Source organism: Dipodomys merriami, unplaced genomic scaffold (assembly GCF_024711535.1).
Source record: "Dipodomys merriami isolate MVZ:Mamm:240054 unplaced genomic scaffold, mDipMer1.0.p SCAF_3, whole genome shotgun sequence".
NCBI lineage: Eukaryota > Metazoa > Chordata > Mammalia > Rodentia > Heteromyidae > Dipodomys > Dipodomys merriami.
This window is the reverse complement of record NW_027204492.1, coordinates 50,402,986-50,417,167: the sequence shown is the minus strand read 5'-3', so window position 1 is coordinate 50,417,167 and position 14,182 is coordinate 50,402,986.

Sequence of the window (14,182 nt, the reverse complement as noted above, 5' to 3'; positions counted from 1 at the left end):
GGGATAGTAAGGGCAAACAAAAGAGGATGCAAAAATGCTTGATAAGAAATGTACTCATCGGGCTGGGAAGGTGGCTCAGTGGTAGAGCGCTTGCCTTGCATGCCTGAGGCCCTGGGTTCGATTCTCAGCACCATATAAGCAAAAAGAAAAAAGCCGGAAGTGGCACTGTGGCTCAAGTGGTAGAGCACTAGCCTTGAGCTGAAGAGCTGAGGGACAGTGCCCAGGCCTGGACAGTGCCCAGGCCCAGAATTCAGGTCCCACGACCAAAGAAAAATGAAATGTACTCATTACCTTGCTCATGTAATTGTAACCCCTCTATACAGTATTTGATATATATATATATATATATATATATATACACATACATATATATATATATATATAGTATATATATAGTATACCTACCCTTACAGTTATTTGATTATTTTAGTTTTTAAATTCAAATTTATGTTTTTTTCAATAATTTTTTATTGTGAGAATATTGTACAGAGGAGGGGTTACAGTTACATTAGCAAGGTAATGATTATATTTAATATCCAGCATTGTTGCCTCCTCTTTTGTTTTTCCTCAACCATCCCTTTCCTCCAACCTCCTCAGCTACAACCCCTCCAACTAAGTTGTGAAGTTTGTTTTCGACATAGTGTCTTGTATATCTCATTGTTGCAATAGGTCAAATACAGTGTAAACAGGGTTTATAATGTGAGGCAGGGACATACAAAGCAACAAAGAAATCATCTTATAAATATGTTAGAAAAAATAGCAAGAAAGAAAAACCATTTGAGTCCTTATCTTGGGGCTCACTTCGTCAAAAATCAAGTTATCTGACCGTTTCAGCTTGTCTCAGACATATACTAGTTATTGCAAATAAGGGAAACCATGGTACCTATGTTTCTTTGGACCTGGCTTACTTCACTTAATATAATTTTTTCCATTTTCTAACAAATGGGGCAATGTCATTCTTTCTGAAGGAGGGATAGAATTCATATATATATATATATATATATATATATATATATATATACTTATATATGTATATACATATATATGTATATATATACATATACATATACATATACATATACATATACATATATATATATATATATATATATATATATATATATATATATATATATATATACCACATTTTCTTGACCCATTCATCTACTGAGGGTCATCTGGGTTGGTTCTATATCTTAGCTATAGTAAATAATGCTGCAGTAAACATAGTTGTGCTGGTAGCTCTAGTATGGTCTTGTTTGTGAACATTTGGGTAAATGCCCAAAAGTGGAAATGCTGGGTCATAGGGGAGCTCTATGTGGAGTCATTTGAGGAACTTCCATACTACTTTCCAAAGTGGTTGAACAACTTTACACTCCAACCAAAAATGCAGTAGGGTTCCCTTCTGTCCATATTCCCTCCTGCATCTGTTGTTATTAGAGTTCTTGATTATAGCCATTCTAACTGGGGTGAGGTGGTATCTCAATGTTGTTTAGATTTGCATTTCTTTTATGGCTAGGGAGGCTTAACATTTCTTTATGTGTCTGTTGGCCATACTTTCCTCTTCAGAGAAGTTGCTCTGTAAGTCTTTAGCCCACTTATTTATTGGGCAGTTGTTTCTTTCAGGATTTGTTGTTTGGCGATTTAAATTTTTTGAGTTCCAGGTATATTTTAGATATGAGACCTTTGTCCATTGTATGGGTAGTGAAGATCTTCTCCCAATCTGTGGGCTTTCTATTGATCTTGCTAGCTATATCCTTTACTATGCAGAATCTCTGCAATTTCATGCAATCCTATTTATCCAACTTTCTTTGATTTGTTTTGTTTCTGTGTCTCTATTAAAAAGAATTCAGCCTGTGCCAAGGAGACCTAAAATTTCTCAACACAATTTTGGCCAATCAACTTCCAGAATTCACCCAAATAATCATACACCACGATCAAACTGGATTCATTTCAGGGATGCAAAGCTGGTTCAATACATGCAAATCAAATAATATAATTCATCACATCAATAAGAGCTAGGATAAGAACCACATGGTTATCTCAATAGATGCAGAAAAAGCAATTGACAAGATCCAACACCCCTTTATAGTGAAAGCTTTGGAAAAACTAGGAACCAAGGAGCATTGTTCAATACAATAAACGCTGTATATGACAAACCTATAGCCTGCATTATACTTAATGGTGAAAAACTAAAGCCATTTCCTCTGAACTCAGGAACAAGACAAGGATGTCCGATCTGTCCAGTTCTCTTCAATTTAATATTAGAATGCTTAGCTACAACAATGACAAGATGCAAACATAAAAGGCATCCAAACAGGGAAAGAAGAAGTAAAACTCTTCCTCTTTGCAGGTGACATGATCTTTTATTTAAAGAATCCCATGGACTTCACTCCCAAATTACTCAAGTTGATTCAATACGTTGGCACAGTAGCAGGGTATAAAATTAACCCTCAGAAATGAATGGCTTTTCTGTATGCCAACAAAGAGAAATGCTTGGCTGAAATCAGCAGAGCAACTCCATTCATAATAGCCTGACAAAAATAAAATACCTAGGAATTAACTTAACCAAAAAAGTGAAGGACTTCTATGATGAAAACTTTAAAAATCTGAAAAAGGAAATCAAAACAGAACATGGCATGTGGCAAAATCTCTTATGCTCCTGGATTGGAAAGATCAACATCGTGAAAATTGCAATACTTCCCAAGGCTATCTACAAATTCAATGCGATACCTAACAATATTCCAACTTCATTCTTCAAGGAAATAGAAGAGTCAATCCAAAAATTCATATGGAACAATAAAAGACCCTGAATAGCAAAAAACTATCCTTTACAGAAAGAACAGTGCTGGAGGAATATCAATACCCAATTTCAAACTCTACTTCAAAGCCACAATAATCAAAACACCTTGGTACCAGCACAAGAACAGACCTCAGGATCAATGGAATAGAATTGAAAACCCAGAAATGAACCCACAGACCTATAGCCATCTTATCTTCAATAAGGGAGGTAAAAAAATAGAATGGAAGAAAGACAACCTCTTCAGTAAATGGTGCTGGCAAAATTGGTTAACTACTTGTAGAAAACTAAAGCTAGATCCTTATATATCACCCTGCACCAGAACCAACTCCAAATGGATCAAAGACCTCAGAGTCAAAGCAGACACCCTGAAAATATGTACACAATTTTTATACATTCTCGAGATAATAGATTTCCAAAGTGTAAAGCTAAATCAATATTTCAGGTATTGACATTTAAACATAATAGTAAAGGTAGAAACATTTTTAATTTATGTGCTGCCAAAGCAAGCACAACTGAAATCATTTTTAATTGAACCAGAGACAAATAGCTGATATTCTTAATTGCTGAAAGAAATTTCATTCATCTTTCAGAAAAAAAAGATAAGTACATACTTAGAAAACAATTGACAAATATCAGTGACAAAGTAAACTACATAAATGAATTGCACATATAAGAAAGTTTCAGTAGTTATGGAAGATATTGCCAGCTGCTTGTTAGCATGTATTTCTCTCCTTTTCTTGAATACAAAGCTGGATACATTCTATCAATACTTTGAAGTTTATCATTGCTATATGACTAAATTCTCTCCTAAAGTATGTCGGACAATTGATGTCGGACCCTTTAAGTCCAATCATGAGAACCAAGTGGAAGTCTTTTGTCAAATCAATATCCAGTTGATTTGCATAGGCAATATTCTGCCTTTAAAGCTTCTGTAGGCTATAAGCACTTTTTCCTCTATAGTCTTTCTGTTTCCATTTATGTATGTGGGGTGGCAATACCCAGGGTAAATATAAGAACTGTGTATTGAAGATTGTAAAGCCACAAGTTTATAGGAATCAGGGTCCCCAACTTTTATATAAAGTCCTTTCTACTGACTAGGAAAACTTGCATTGTGCAATTTTTTGACTGCAAAACAGACTTTAATTACATTTGAACAACTGTCCTTTGTGTTCTATATTTTCCCCTTTATGTCTAAGTAGTTGAATTATTGTTATCATCAGGAGATTGGGTGAGAACCTTCCCCTATACCAAAGCTGCAAGCACTCAATTCCCTTGCATAAAATGTTGTAATATTTTCATAAAACCTCTGCATATCTTCCTGTATACATGTACTTCAATATGTAATAGAGGTAAATGTAGTGTAAACTGTTATCATTGTGTATTGTTTAGGTGGAGGTGGGGAGGGAAGCTATGGCCAGGGAAAAACTAAGGAAGGTGTAACAATGCTCAGGAGGAAATATACTCAATACCATATTCATGTACCTGTAACCCCTCTGTACAGTATCTTTACAATAAAAAAGATAATAAAAATAAATAAAAAATGTCTGCACACATTTAACTCAGATGATTTTTTTCTTACAAATGACTTCAATCCTAACTTGTTTGAATCCCACAAATATTGTTAGCCAAATATATTTGCAATAGTTCAACATTGCAGGTTTCATTAAGAATATAAAAATATAGATATAAAACTACATAGTATAAAATATATTATGTAATATAAAAGTAATACGTTTTTTGTTCACAGCAAAGAGTGGTACACAAATGGTCAAGTGATGGCGAGCAAATGCAGTCATTATAACCAATGTACACTAATAAAAAACTAAACTACTGAACTAGTGAACTTAAGCATAGAGATGGACTGAATAAAGGACGAGATAACATTGACCAATACAGTACTCATAATCTGATTTATGGAATTGTGACAACTTTATATAGAAAAGATAACTTTAAAAAACCCTCATTTCCAAATCAAAAAAAGGTTGGACAAATGGGATTTCATGAAATTGCAGAGCTTCTGCATGGCAAAGGACATAGATAGCAAGATCAATAGAAAGCCCACGGATTGGGAGAAGATCTTCACTAGCCATACAAAGGACAAGGGTCTCATATATAAAATATACCTTGAACTCAAAAAATTAAATCCCCGAAAACCAAATCTGCAAAGAAACAACTGCCCAATAAATAAGTGGGCTAAATAATTAAAGAGAAACTTCTCTGAAGAGGAAAGAAGGATGGCCAATAGACACATGAAGAAATGCTCAACCTCCCTAGCCATAAAAGAAATACAAATCAAAACAACATTGAGATACCACCTCACTCCAGTTAGAATGGCTAAAATCAAAAACTCTAATAACACATGCTGGAGGGGATGTGGACAGAAGGGAACCTTACTGCATTTTTGGTTGGAGTGTAAACTTGTTCAACCACTTTGGAAAGCAGTATGGAGGTTCCTCAAAAGACTCCACATAGAGCTCCCCTATGACCCAGCTATCCCACTTTTGGGCATTTACCCAAATGTTTACAAACAAGGCCACACTAAAGCTACCAGCACAACCATGTTTATTGCAGCATTATTTACTATAGCTAAGATATGGAACCAACCCAGATGCCCCTCAGTAGATGAATGGATCAAGAAAATGTAGTATATATACACAATGGAATTATATGCCTCCATCAGAAAGAATGACATTGCCCCATTTGTTAGGAAATGGAAAGGCTTGGAAATTATATTAAGTGAAGTAAGCCAGGCCCAAAGAAACATGTCTTATGTTTTCCCTTATTTGCAATATCTAATATATGTCTGAGTCAAGCATCAAAGATCAGATAAGGTGATGTTAGGGAAATGAACCCTAAGATATGTATTCAAATGTTTTTTTTTTCTTTCATGCGATTGTTTCTAACACATTTATAAGATTATTTGTTTGTTGCTATGTATGTCCCTCCCCCACATTATAACCCCTGCTTTCACTGTATTTGATGTCGGTATAATTTGTGGAGAGGAAGAGGAAAACAAATCGTTTAAATAGGGATACAGGTGGACCCATTGCAACAATGAGATATACAAGTTTTTATGTCAGAAACGAACTTTACAACTTTGGTGCGGGGGCGGGGGGGTGGAGCGGAGGGGGCGGGGGGAGGATGGGAAGGGATGGGAAGGGGAAACAAAGGAGGAGGCTACAACGCTTGATAAGAAATGTACTTATTATCTTGCCCATGTAATTGTAACCGCTCTGTACAGTATTTTCACAATGAAAAATTAATTAATTAAAAAAATAAATAAACCCTCATTTCTAAACCCATATTCTAAACCCAAAGATGGTATTAAACTAATAGGAATAAATAGTGGAGTAACAGAAAGATAGGAATAAATTTTACCAAAACATAAATACTGTTCGTTTTCGAGGGTGGGATTGGGTGACTGAAAAAACATTTGTTTCTGCCCCGGGTTGGTTCAGTAATTAATTTTTTTGAGATAAACTGATAATATGAAGATTTACAGAAGAAAATGTGGAAAAATTTAGTGCAGGTACTGTGGTATCACAGGAAAATGAATATTTACTAAACCACTTAGGTTTGGAAATTCATATAATTGGAGAAAGCATGAAAATTCAGAGGAACAGCATTGAGCCTTATTAAGGGAGGTGGATGGGTCTGAAGATATACTAGGACAAATTTTGGGTACCTGCTGATGGTGATATCCCTGTAGTTTTTCTCCTAAGAGTTAGCTTGCCTTGTTTACTGAGATTACAAAGGGAAGGACCCAATATAATTGAATTCCTTCAGTTGGAAATTCTTAGTCACACAAGAGAATTTCAGAGTAAACCCCTTTAGTACCCTTAGAAATTGAAAGAAATGATTAGGTGGGGCAGCTAGGGAAGTGTTTGGCGGGGATATCAGGGAAAACTTTAAGCTCCTTCAACAGTTCAAATTACTCTCTATGTCAAGAATATATGTTTTAGAATACTATTATTATTATTTTCTAAGCACTAATATTCTGCACACTTTAAAAATTGTTTACCATAAGTATATTATTAAAATTAAGTACATGTATTTAAAGCATGTGTACTAATTTATTAAGATTTCTAAATAAATAGAAGAGAGATAGATAATTAACTTTTGCATCTATGGAATTCTACGTTTCTTCATTCATGGGGAAAAGTTTTTAAACAAATAAAGCAAATATTGATTCAAAATATTGATTTACTTTCTGGATTTTGCCGAAAGAAATGCCAACTGGTGAACCTCCTGTATTTGTGGAAACATTTCATCATTTGGACTGTTGCTTGATAGTCTCTGAGTGTTTTGTTTATAGATGCACTAGAATAGTGATTTTTTTGTTTGATAAACCAATCATTAAATAAAATTTGACTCTGTGGAATTAAAAAGAGATGGCATATTTCTGTAGCAAAAAGGAAAGGTTAGAAGGAAAGATGTGAAGCTTATCTAACTGAATCTTTTTAACATTTTATTTTATTGTAAAGTTGATGTACCGAGGAGTTAAAGTTATATAAGTAAGGTAATGAATATATTTCTTGTTGAGCAGTGTCACCTCTCCCTCATGTTCTCCCACTTTACCTCTCTCCAACTCCCTTCGCCCCCAAGTTGTAAAGTTCATTTTGAACATAATATTTTGTGAGTATTGCTGTTGCATTGGTTCACCCTTTGTCCTTTGAATCACCATTTTGTTATTCACCTTACCTTCAGGGAACACTACCAAGCTTTATCTAGGAGAATTTTCTTGGATGCTAGTACTGGGGTTTGAACTTAGGGCCTTGCACTTGCTCAGATCTCCTGCTTGGATAGTGCCCTACCAAATATCCATGCCTCTATCCTGGCTATTTTTTTATTAGGTTTTGATGATGGAGTCTTACAGGCTTTCCTGCCTGGGTTTACTTTGAACTGCAGTCCTCCAGATTTGAGCCTTCTGGGGAAATCCCGATTACAGGCATGAGTCACCAGTGCCCAGCCATAAATTTGCATCTGCATCAATCCACCAGATTAAGGAGCATTCATCCACTTTACAAATTATGACCTTTATGGAGATTCTGGTATATCTTCACCACTGTCACAAGAAATATTAGACTCTGACAATTTGAAATTGCTGAATAATATTTGGAGTCACCGGGTCTTCATCTGAAAAGTAGAGTGAAGAATTGAACCTTTGTCATAAGGTTATCAGTATGATGCAGGGCACCAGAATCAAATACAGTGAAATCAGGAGGTATACCATGGGGGAAGAACTACAAAAGAAACAACAAATCACATGGTACATTATAAATGCATTAAAACAATAGCAAGAAAGATAAAACCACTTGTGTCCCTATCTTGGGGTTCATTTTGCTTAGCATCATCTTATATGGTCATATATACATAGCTTTTGACCTTTTCTACTTATCCTAGTTATTGCAAATAAGGGAAATCATGGGGCCTATGTTTCTTTGGGCTTGGCTTACTTCACTTACATTTTTCCCAAGTCTTTCCATTTCCTAACAAATGAGGTAGTATCATTCTTTCTGATGGAGGCATAAAATTCCATTTTGTGTGTGTGTGTGTGTGTGTGTGTGTGTGTGTGTATCACGTTTTCTTGATCTATTCATCTACTGAGGGGGCATCTGGGTTGGTTCCTTATCTTAGCTATCATAAATAATGCTGCGTTTGAGGAGAAGAGATTATACATCTAAAATAGACCCAGCTCATGCCTCATGAACAGGAGTTTTATAATCTGTTTTCAAGACAATTCTTAGTCTTGCAACTTGATTCATGAATCAAAGATAGAATGTGGACACAAAATTTCCTTCAGAAAGTCCTATATATGTGCTATAGTCAAACAGTCTCAAGATCCTTATATGCTTTTTTAGAATCTACAGGGCAGAGGATACATGTCAGTCAAGGAAAGAGCTCTTTGAAATTTGGCGTGGGAGAAAGAAAATAATATGCCTTACTCTAGGTTTTCTATGAATGGGCCTGAGGATTATATATTTGTCCAACACCTCCTAACAACCAATTGAAGTATCAAGAACAATATTTTCTTTGTACAGATGAAAAGACAGTCATCGTATTTTTTTTTGCATTTTCTATCATAGTCTACAAATGGTCCTTGTAAGATTCAAAACCTGTACCCCCTTCTCAGTTGGCCTGGAGAATATTGAAAGGGTTTAACCTGAAGTTTCATTGGAACTTACTACAACTATAAGCCGTCTTTACCTGGAAAGCTGCTAAAGCATTTGCTGTATGACAGGAGATTGGCATTGTTACAATTTATGATGACTAAACACATGTCTAAATAATATCTTTCAACACACCTACCTCATCCTAGTGAATACAATGAACTTATCAATATTGTTCAAGGTTTAATGACCAACAGGCGAGGAACTGCTCCAGAATATACAGGAGCCTATTACAAATGGCCTAATTTATGATACTGTATCATGGCATGAAATGGATGAAAATACATTTTTCCTACACTTACTATCCACAACAGGTAGACACTGCTTTTCCTATCAAGGGCAGCACAATACAGAAAACACTCCAGACAAGTGCAGTTTTACTCTTCCTGAATCAGATGAAGACAAAAATACCCATGGTTGCTCCACGTATTTGGTAATGTATATGGATTATGAAATTATGAGATTTGAAATCCATAAGAAGAAAGACACAAACTTATATAAACACTTGTTAATCATGCTTTTCTGTACAAGAGTATAATCCCCGGAAGGTTTGTGATTTATGTTGTATTCAATTTTTATTTATTTTGATGGTGTTATATATTTCCCTTGTGTTAAATAAAGTAGGATAAATTAGGGAAAATAAAGCATAGTATTAAGAGGCAGAAACTGAGAATAAAGACTGTATTAATGAATAGCTGGGTTAAGAGCATACTTTCTTTTCTCTTTAGTCTCTTTCCTACTTTGAACTGTAGCATGCAGTAGAAAAACACACTTTTGAAATTGTGCAGATGATTAATATGGGCTGAGAACTTAACAAGTATATCTGAAAGAAAGATTACTTATTTTGAAAATGATATTTGGTAAAATGATTCCTTTGATGCCAAGAATGCTTGTAGGAGGAAAAACTGTCTTCTGTGTTAGAAATGACCTAGATTTGGAGTTCCGGGAAGATGGCGGAGGAGAAGCTGGAATCTGAACAAGCTCTCGCATAGAAAGCAGTTTTAGAGTTCTAGTGAACAGTCCTAAGCCAGAGAATCACACCAAGTGTGCCATCACAGGACAGAGAGTTAGACAAGAGAGGGGAAGCCAAGGAAACACATCAGCTGCCGCTACGGCGGCAGGGTCGCGGCGGCGACCACCGCCGCAGGGTCATACCTGAGACACAGAGAGTCCGGGACGAAGGAGCCAGACGCAGCGGAAGACAAGAACCGACAAGGAGCAGAAATCTTCATCCTGCTGTTTGCAGACCAGAGAGGACACAGGATCCAAGACGCGGCGTGAGTACAAGCCCGACATCCTCACTCCTTCTCAGGAAGCAGAGGAGGGAAGGCTACCCCTCCACCCCCAGCACCGGTGATCTCCATCTTGGATACCGACAAAGCTCTGAGGAGCTGCTAGCTCCAGCTCAGGCCTTGGAATAAAACAAGTCATTTAGCAGGTCACAAGAACTTAACGGCGAAATGACCTGCCAGACTCAGCACCATCCAGGGAAAAGTCACCCAGCTCAGGCGCCACCCATTGGAGTGCCTTGCCTCACTGGGTAACCAGAGCCAGAGGCTGCCCCTCCCTCTAGCAGCCACCACAATCAATTGAAAAACAGAAACCCTGAGAATGGCTCCAGGCTGGGTGCTGTGAGCTTTATCACAAAATAGCCCCAGGGAAAAGCTACTGTTTGTTGAAAGGCCTCAACTCTACCCAGAACCTAGCCCCATCACCACATCCCTCTCTTTTGTGATTCTCAAAGCAGATCACCCTCCCAGAGAACTAACCTGGGAGGGGGATCTCAAAATCTTGGGTAAAGCAGAGCATTTTTCTGCCTCTTCCAACCAACCGACTTAAGAAACCAATCAAGCCACAGGACCACAAGCTGACCAGAGACTCCAACAAGAGACTGGTTACAGACAAAAGGGAGATACAGGATTCTTCCCACTCCTCCCCCCCAAAAAAAAAAAAAAATCAAAAGACCTTTTTTTTCTTTTTTTTTTCTTCTTCTTTTCTTTTTTTGCTTGTATTTTGTTTTTTGTTACCTTATGTATATATATTTTTTCCCCTTCTAAAACTTTTATTAATCTTTAATTTTTGCCTCTTCTGAAAAAATAATTGTTTTCCAGTAACTTTTTTTTTTCTCATCTTATAATTTTTATTTTAGGAATATGTGAATGAGCGTTTTCCTTTCTTTTCTTGTCTTCTTTCTCTTTTTCTTTCTTTCTTAATTACCTTATTGTTTTTTGTCTAGCTCTACTGAACTTCTGATCTTTTCTTCTCCCTTTCCCATCCTTAAAGTTTTTCACATCTCCTCTATGTCCCTCCCCTTCTCGGAACATATTCACAATCCTCTCTAAATAGACGGTCTTTTAACTTCTATAATAACATTAATTTTCACGTTTCTATTTTTTTCTGGTCTCTCTCTCTCTCTACTTGCATCCTACCCAACCCATTTCCTGCATTGTGATTAGGACATAGTTAACTCTCCCTGTGCCTCCCCACACCAATCTATTCCTATTTTTACCCACATCTCTCCCTAATCCTAATAATTTCTGGTTTTCCAAATTCTTTTCTGCGGTTCGAAGTACTTTAACATATAGTTGTTTGATGTTGAATAGATGTATCTGTTGAACTGGATTGTATCTGTAGAATATTGACTGTACAAACGCAAACTTTGGTTGATGGTTGCCTTAAGATAGTGTTCTAGCATAAAACTGGTGCAATCTTCATCTCAAATGGGCCGAGTAAGCCGGAAAAACACAAGAAAAATGGCAAATTCGGGTATCTCAATTCCCAATCTTGATAATCAGGGATTAGAACAGATAAAGAATAATCCAGAGGAGAGTTCCCAAATTGCTCTACAAACACTAATAGCAAATATGGAAAATGAGAAGTTTGACAATGTACAAAGGACTCTGTATGAGCGTGATAGGGAGAGAGAGGAGGCATCCCAGAAGTTTATACAGGAATATCATAAGCGTGAGGAAGCTACTCAAAAACTGATACAGGATTTGCGAGAACAACTTGAGAATGCTCAAAGAGAAAGGGAGGAATGGCTTGAGCAGGCAGAGAACACTCAAAGAGAACTGAAGGATTCCCACGAACGGGAAGAAAAAGAACTACAGGAATCCCACAGACGGGAGGAAGCTAATCAAAGAGTAATTAAGGAATTGAGAGACCAGCTAGAGAATACACAAAGATCACTAAAGGCATTCATGAAATTCATTAACAAAGAGCTGAAGGAAGTCAGGGAGACCACAAAGGGAATGCTGAATGGAACCCAACAGAAGGAATGGTAGTCCAAAGAAACCATAACCAATCAACTAAGTGATTTGAGAACAAACACTGAACACCAAATTAAAGAAGTAAAGATATTCATACAAGACCTAAAACAGAGCTTCAACAAAGAACTTGAAGCCATCAAAGCTGACCAATTAGAAGGAAAAGAGATAAAAAAACAAAGTAGAGTGTCTTGACAGCAGGTTATACCATGCAGAAGATCGAATCTCAGGGATTGAAGACAGCCTAGATATTATAGAGAAAGAACATACAACCATCCAAGACAAGTCCAAGAAATATGATAGGTCTATCCAACACCTGGAAGACACCATCAGAAGGCCCAATCTAAGGATAATGGGTGTAGAGGAGCACCTAGAAACAGAAGTTAATGGTCTAGGAAATTTGTTTAACAGGATCCTAGCAGAGAACTTCCCAAACATACAAAAAGATAGGCCTATTCAGATACAAGAAGCTATTAGAACCCCAAATAGACCAGACCAGAATAGGACATCCCACTGTCACATTATAATCCACACAGGATCAACCCAGACCAAGGAAAAGATCCTTAAAGCTGTCAGGGAGAAAAGGGTAATCACCTACAAAGGGAAACCAATTAGAATCACCTCAGATTTCTCAGCAGAGACAATCAAAGCAAGAAGAGCCTGGAATGACGTATGCCATGCCCTAAAAACAAACAATTATCAACCAAGAATACTGTACCCAGCTAAACTCTCCTTCATAACTGAAGGCCAAATAAAAACCTTCCATAGCAAAGAAAAATTGAAACAATACATCTCCACCAAACCAGCCCTACAAAAGATTCTTAAAGATGTCCTACACATAGAAAACCAACAAGACCGCAACAAAGGCCAAGAAACTGCACCGAAACTGAGAATCCAAGAACCTTAGGAAGAACCCAGTTTTCGCAGCACCCACGAAGGTGGATAACATGGCAGGAACTCCCAAATACCTCTCAGTCCTATCTCTTAACGTTAACGGACTGAACTCTCCAATTAAGCGACATAGACTGTCTAGTTGGATTACAAAACAAGACCCTTCTATCTGCTGCCTGCAGGAGTCACATCTTGCCCGTAAAAACAAACATATTTTCAAGGTTAAAGGCTGGAACAAAATCTATCAAGCAAACGGCCCTCATAAAAAGGCGGGAGTTGCAATCCTAATATCAAATAAAATAGACTTCAAACTAAAATTCGTGAGAAGAGATAAAGAAGGTCGCTACATACTAATTAAAGGATCTCTCCTTCAGGAGGATATTACAATTCTAAATATCTATTCGCCAAACAATGGAGCACCCAAATTTATCAAAGAAACACTACTTTCCCTCAAATCCCATATAGATCCAAAGACATTAATTGTTGGGGATTTTAACACACCATTCTCCCCACTAGATAGATCAACTCGGCAAAAACTCAACAGAGAAACCGCAGATCTAAACAGCTGCATAGAACAACTAGAGTTAACAGACATTTACCGAACATTTCACCCAGCAGCATCAGAATACACGTTCTTCTCAGCAGCACATGGAACGTTTTCTAAAATAGACCACATTTTAGGCCACAAAGCAAACTTGTCTAAATTCAGAAACATTGAAGTTATACCTTGCATTCTCTCTGACCACAAGGGAATAAAATTAGAACTCAACACCAAAAACCACCAAAGAAAGTCCGGTATCACATGGAGGCTGAACATCACACTGCTGAATCATGAGTGGGTCATGGAAGAGATTAGAAAGGAAATTCAAATGTTCATGCTATTCAACAAAAATGAACACACAAATTACCAGATCCACTGGGACAGAGCAAAGGCAGTACTCAGAGGCAAGTTTATAGCTCTGAGCTCCTACATCAACAAATTGGAGCGTTCTGAAACTAACAATTTAATGACACATCTAAACCTCCTTGAAAAAAAGCAGCAAGATAAACCC